The following is a 7,615-nucleotide window of genomic DNA, read 5'->3' as shown; positions in this document are numbered from 1 at the left end:
GACCAACACATGTCGTCACATTACATTGACCGCGTCAACCCGCATAGGACAGGGAAGTTGAAACTGTAAAGAATCCCTAATCAAATCATCTTCCTCACACCGCCAAATGGATGCAGGTTTCTTTTCTCAGCTTTACCCAATTGTTTTTTCGTTTCAAGTATTGCAATGATTTACGTTCATCTCTATATTTCGCTTTTCGTATTCAATTCTGCGCATAGCTTGTGGGTGATCGATTATATTTGGTTTTTTCTGGTTTCCCTATCGAATTCCATTCCGGGGATTTTATATAGACTAGCTAGTTAACCTTTATTCAGATGCATAAACCAAGGCTTATTCATCCCCCATGCTACATAGTTTGCCTTTCAATTTCAGCCATTGTTTTGTTTGCACCATAGAATTAGATTTCCCTTGGATGCTATAATCTAGCAATAACAAAGAGGCTTTTCAGGAACTGAATTGAACACAGATTTTTCGAGAGCACAAGCCAATTAGACTACAATGAATGTAACATTGTTCTAGGTAGCCTACATTTCAATCAAGTTCCCTGTCAGTGAAATTCTGAGCACATTTTACCAGCCAGTCAACACATTGTGTTGGTTCAGATGCTAATCTTAGCTTTACAATAATGAGTGTTCTGCATAAGATCGAGAATAGGTTACCTCTTCTTTCACGCTTTTGCACCTTCTAGTTTGCTTTTGATTTCCTCTTGTTTTCCGATACCTTGTATGGTTGCTGATGAGGAAAATTGAAACGGGGCATTTTTGTGTTCAGAGTGCTTGTAGTATGAGGCTGGTAGGGATGGAGGACACGGTGGAGCTGTTGGAGAAGAAGCTAGTGTCAGATGAGCTTAGAGGAGGCACTCACTCTTGCTCGTGTTTTCAGCCGTTACCTCAATTTGATGGGCATTGCTGAAGTTCATCACAGGTCACTCAACGACTTCATCTCTCTGTATTATTTTCTTTTAATACTAAATTTTTTGTTTTTTGAAAAGAAAAAAAAAGGGTTCAATTTCAGATATGTGCTGTGTGTGTTTATACTTGTTTGGAAATGAAATATGAAGCACCAGAGCTTCAGGAAATAGTAGTGTCTATCAAAGATTGACTTCTAACTTTGGTTCTACGGTTAAAATTGTGACATTCTTAGCTTCCGAAAAGATAACATGAAAAAACAAAAATTGGTTGAAATTCTTTCTGCTGTGAATTTTATAAGCATTTTGGTGAATTTAGAGAAAGTTGTTGATTTGTGCAGGGTTCATAGACAAAAGAATGTGGCATCCCTATCAAAATCTTGTGATGATATTTTTAATCAGCTTCTGCAGCGTGATGTTTCCCCAGACCACCTTTACGATACCGTTTGCAAGCAGGTTGGGTCTTTTCCTTCTATCCTTTGTCTTGATTTGTATGCCTAGACAGAAACTAGTGGGGAAAATATATCACTCATGTTGTTTAGGTTTCTGTAAAAGATAAAACTCAACCAATTAAATAATCTTGTTTTAATGAGATCAAGTTGTTGCTTCATTGACGTTGCCTCGTTTTATTAGCACACTGTTAAACATAAGATATGTGTGTGTGTGTTCTTAACCTTTAGTTCTTCTTGCTGCAGGAGGTCGAGATTGCTCTTACTGCACACATCCTACACAAATTAATCGCGGAACCTTACAATACAAACATATCAGACTTTCTGTTAGTGGCTAGTGACTTTGCTCAAATTTTAGGATGTTAAACATTATGATTAAAAGACGTGTTGAAAATTTGTTTAGACTAATAATATCAAGTTACTTGCAGCATCTTTTAAATTTAAGAGACCGATCTGATCTTACTAGTGAAGACAGAGATATGGTGATTGAAGATCAGGTATTGTTTTTCTAACCTTATTCTCTTCTTCCAAAACCACTTTACTGGGGCGTGGGGGATTGCATCTTAATGACATTGATATAGCGATATTCTCTAATTTTCCTTGTGTTTTATATTTTACTCTTGCTTTTATAGGTGCGAGAGATAACTTCTGTACGGCAAACAGATGAGCTTAGGCACTATAAACCCACACCAGTTGATGAAGCTAGGGCAGGTAAACCACTTCAACATTAGATTCATTGATATTCACATGCTTTGGCTCTTTGAAATCGTGTGTATCACTTACAGACAAAATAAAATTGTATATATTGTTTACCACAGGTTTGAACATTGTGGAGCAGTCCCTTTGGAAAGCTGTACCTCATTATTTACGTCGTGTCAGCAATGCTTTAAAGAAGGTTTGTCTTCAAATTCGTTTCTGGTATTGATCTGTTTCTAGTTCTTTATATGCAGATACTACTTTCTGCCTTTCTATACATCTTGTCATAATGTTTTCTTAATTTATTTATCAGCACACTGGGAAACTGGAAAACCACTTCCGTTGAAATGCACACCAATTAGGTTTGGGTCTAGGATGCGGGGTGATCAAGATGAAAATCCCAATGTGACAGCAAAGGAACTCATGGGTCTTATTGATATTTCATTCATAAATCTTCTCCTAGTGGTATTATTTACTCTCTTAAATCTAGGAGAGGCATTTCATGTCAACAAAAGACCTGAAGCATGAACTAATCATAACTTTGGGATATATTAGATCTGTGTTATACATAACTTAGTTTACTATATTGGTAATGGTGTTGGTAATTCATGGGGTAGTAAATCATGTTTTGAGGGGAATAAAGCAAGCCCGCGTACTTAGAATCAATTACTTAGTTGTACGGAGACATTGATGGATAAGCATGACTTAGTTGTGTAGAGTTTTAGACCATCAGTTTAACTTTCATTTATGCTATCCCTTCCCTGTTCTTTTCTTTAGGGTATGAGAGAGGAGGTTTCAGTTTTAAGGATTCCAGTTTGCTGCCAGATTTCATGATTAGATTGCAAACTTAAGATTATTGTTTATGTAGAATTTATAATGTTGTCAGACTGTCTAGCTCTTCTACACAATTATATCAACTTGCCTCTTTCTATTGCTTCAGGTCACAAAAGATGTCTCGCTTTTATCTAGGTGGATGACTATTGATCTCTATATTAGAGAAGTTGATAACCTGAAATTTGAACTATCCATGAATTGGTGCAGCGATAGCTTGTCAAAACTGGCACAAGAGATTCTAGAGCACGGTATGACATATTGTAGTTATTTTCAGTGGTCATTAATTTTGGCTGCTTGGTATCATGTGGAGACTACCAAAGCATAGCTTCCATTGTTTTTCTTTGACAATTTCCTTAACAGGTTACTCCTATGTTTCTGATTTTTTTTTATTGCTTGAACTTTAGTTTTAGGGGCTGGGATTATGTTGTTCTAAGACTCGGATCTTATTAATAGAACAATTTAAATCTCTAGATCACTTCTGTGTATGCAGAATAAAAAACGTTGAAAGACATATGAACACTCTTACTTTATGTTCTGCCAGACAGGATAGACCAGATGGTTAATTAGTGAAAGTAATTGAGTGAAAAAACTGGAGTCATAGTTTACAAAATTCTTTGTGTTTTATGGACCTATGGGAATTTGACTTCTCTTACCCCAACTCTTCTATGCGTAAGTACACACTGGTCATCCCTCCTGGTTTCTTAAGGTTTCAATTTATTTTTAATAGATGATGAATATACTTGTGAATCAATTTATAATGTTAATGTAATTGAAATTCTCTCTTCAGAATCTGCATCTGAGGATCACTAGAGTTGGGATCATCAGTGTTATAATAGGAATCAGGTAAAGTAACAACCTGCAACACTTCCAACACAACTTCCAGCTAGAGCTGATCAACCCTCTTGCACTGGTGAACATCCGATTATCCTCTTAAAACTACTTTTTTAAGAAAAAGCTTATAGAAAAATTGAGGATCTCAGAAGTTGTGTTACTCTTATATTATTTTTATATGCTGCCATCCCTTATTGCATAAATGAGAACTTGCTCAAGTATGTTACAAAGAGAACTGACATCAGTTCCAAAAAAGGCAGTGTGTATCACATGAGCCCTTGTAGTTATTTCCTTTTCAAATATGGAGGGAATCAATTTTCATAAATAAAATCTTAATTTAGCTGTACAATAGTGAGCTAGAGCTTTCTTTCCACCTGGAATCTCTATTAGCAGTTACTTTTTTTTCTCTTTGATTTTTTGCCTTCCTGAAGTGTTTATGTACCAGCTCCTAATGTATTCTATGACCAATGGTACTCATGGTTTCTCAATTCTTTTAAACTTGCCTCTTCATGCAGAATGCAATGTTGGTCATCTTCACTATCCCAGAATTGAAATGTTGGTCATTTTAACTGAAGATTGCATTTGGGCAGGAATCTGGTAGACATCCTGAATTCTGAAACACTTAATGCAATTACCAAATATTTGGATATGGGCACATACAGTGAGTGGGATGAAGAAAAGAAACTGGAATCTCTAACAAGAGAGCTCAAAGGAAAAAGACCACTAGTCCCACCTACACCTAGCATGGAGGTAAAGTAGTAGTGTTAGGACTTGGGATTACTATGCTCCAAAGTTCAGAATAAGTTACTTCTACCAGAATTTTTTTTTTAAATAAATAAATAAATCTGACAAGAATTCTTTGCTATATATCTAATGTCTCTTCATTACAACAATTAAATGAATTTATGGTGGTCATTATTTACCTACAGGGAATGAACTTTAAATAAGCACAAGTTGATCTAGCATGATGGAGTTATTTACTATTCCCAAAAGTTTAAGCTGTTAGGATTAAGGTCAACAATTTGTTTTATACTCTCAAACTCACTTCATAGCATGCGTTCAACTTAATTGAGAGTTTTTGCAATTGCAAGAATTCCAACTCTTCTTTTCTGAGGAGAAAGTCTTGGTTTACCACTATTGGCCAAAATCTTAAACTATAAAGGTGTGTTCAACAACTGTTTATACCTAGCAATTTCAAAGAGAAATGTAGATTTGAAAATAGAATTTGTAAAGTACCTGGTCTAAAAATTTGGAAATATAGTTCTGCCGAACCCAAATCCATTTTGGAATTTACTCCTAAAATGGATATTAGGTCAGTTTTAAGGTGTTATTTTCAAGAATAAAAAAAGCCAAGTTTTCTGCTCAACGACTTAAATGTATAGTGCTTGTAAAATCTTTCAGGGTACTCTACGATTAACTGAGCAAGGAGAAATGGTACAGTCAGAATTTGGGCTGCCACAGATTGCACTCAGACAGCTAGAGGTGTATTGCTTGCAACGTTGCGTCCACCACACCCTCCTCGAGAACAAAAGTAGTGTAACCTCATGGAGCAGATCTCAAAGATCAGTTGTCAGAATTACTGGAGCGTAGTCTACGAAAATCCAGAATTCCTTACTTACTTCTAGGAGGCTACACGCCAGGCTGAGCTTGGCTTCCTCAACATAGGAAGCCGCCCCTCAAGAAGAAAGAGCTCTACTGGAATTGGACATCTTCGGGCAATTCCATGGGTGTTTGCATGGACTCGAACCAGATTTGTTCTTCCAGCTTGGGTTGGAGTTGAACCAGCTTTAAGGTGGGGTTTGTGAGAAGGGTTTTATTTGAAACCTTTGTTAGAATCATTAGTATTCAGATCTTTGGTTGATGCCCTACTGACCCAGAATGTTGATGGGAACTCACATTTTTGACTGCTAGTATCATCTGTGGAGCGTAATTGTCTGTTGTTGTATCAGATGAATTCAATTCACCATGCCCTGCCGAAGAGATTTCTGCTTAAAGTTTTCATTTGGTAGAAGCAAAACTAGTATATCTGGAATGAGAGTAGCAGAGTCTAATTATGCTCCACCTTGTACGAGTTTGTAATTACTTAGGTCATTGCATATTTTTGACAAGTGCTGCTACTGGCCATTTGTTCTGTTGGATAGTTTTGGTGTTTAGCAGTAGATAGTAGTTTGGATGTTTAACAGGAGCTGCTATGCCATCTGTTCTGTTTCATTTTTATGCTCTCATCTTAAAATTGAGTTAAGTATATTCATCTTTTACACATTTCCTGCAATGCGATAACGCAATTATTTCATGGTATCTGCACAGCCATACCAAACAGTCATAGTGGCAGTCATTCATTGTTTTGCGATACATCATGTGTAGAGCTTGTCTGTGAGTTTCTAATTGTATTTGTTCATTTCAAGGTCTCTAATACATCATGTACCCTACGGACCAACTACTTGTATGTATTCTATGTCATGATCTCATTCTACTGTGCGCTAGTTCTTCAATCTTCATACTGCTTGCACTGGTAGATTTTTCTTGGTTTGAAAAGAAATTCAAAATCATTATTCTAGTTTTGCAATTGAAATTTAATGCTCACATCCAAATGTTGAAGCTTAAACTCCCAAGGTATGGGCATAACCAAGTTTCATCAACTTGTCATTCATATAGCTAATGTGTGCATGCCCGGTGGAATTGGCAGAGCACAATGCCATGCAGTATTTCATGGGGAAATAATATGGAGCTCAAGGAGGTGATGAGATTGAGCAGTGTAATTGAATGGTTGGGTGAAGCTGAATTTCAAATGAATAAAGACATTATAGAGCATATTTGTTTTCTTCAATCCTAACCTCATCTACTACAGTAGTAGGCACACTCAACACCAACAGGGTCTATGCCCATATATCTAACAATAAAAACCATAGATAGCTTCTGTTCCATCGACAAGCTTCATAATGTTGAATAGCAGCTCAAAACGCTCAACTATAGTTACCTAACACACTTGCCCTAAAGCTAGATTACGCATGCAAAATGAGATAATGAAGAGGATGGTGTATTATAGTTGATGGGTATGATTGATATGCTGTTTGAAATTGATGACTCAATCAGTGTCCATTTAACTCAAGTTTAAGACAATGGACGACAATAGGAATTAAAAACTGTATGCATAAATTGACATTGTTACACTCTAGAGTCTAGATACTTACATATCAAGCACAGAGAAACATGTGTGTGCATATGTATATACCTATCCAGCTATCCTATGTGATGTAAAAGCTTGATTAAAAGAAATCTACATACCTTGAAACAAAATTAGTACTAGAAATCTTGAAATACGGAATGCTTATGATTAAGTAAATAAAAGGGCTTACCGAGAGATGGAGTTACAGCACAAAGCAACCACCCAAAAAGATAGAACGAAGTTCCTCATTCGAGTAGTACTCGAACAGGCGATGACCCAGGGCTTTGACAGAGAATATTCCAGAAATCGAATAGGAAAATTCGAAGGTGAACACAAGAAGAGTTAGCAAATGCACGAATGAAAAGCATACTCTTCGACCTCCAAGATGAGCACAGCTGTATGAAGTTGCTAAAAAATCATCCAAGTTCTTAAACTCATCAGGCAAATCTATCTCATCTAGCGGTTGAATACACTTAGGTTCACCTTCATTGGACAGCTTCATGCTGGAGACTCGTATTTGGCAATATTCAAAATCATAAGTAAACAGTAGCTTCTCACAGTCGTCATCCTCCAAGTCTAAAACTAAAACCTCGTTGTAAAAGTCGGGGAAAACACTATGAAACTGCCACCAGGGTGGTTCTTCAACTGTAGTCCATGATCTCTCAGGGTGAGCCACGTCGAAGCAGAGCATCTTGACTACTCCCACCCTAGACTTTAACGGAAGTGTGATCA

The 7,615-nt window shown here is 36.8% G+C and overlaps 1 pseudogene; it reads left to right on the top strand.

The window, feature by feature from the left end:
• The first annotated feature begins 735 nt into the window (after nucleotides 1–735).
• Nucleotides 736–6,680, top strand: LOC112172481 (annotated as a pseudogene).
• The last annotated feature ends 935 nt before the right edge of the window (nucleotides 6,681–7,615 follow it).

The sequence above is a fragment of the Rosa chinensis genome, chromosome 1, assembly GCF_002994745.2.
Source record: "Rosa chinensis cultivar Old Blush chromosome 1, RchiOBHm-V2, whole genome shotgun sequence".
Classification (NCBI taxonomy): domain Eukaryota; kingdom Viridiplantae; phylum Streptophyta; class Magnoliopsida; order Rosales; family Rosaceae; genus Rosa; species Rosa chinensis.
This window is presented reverse-complemented; position numbering and strand designations above follow the sequence as displayed.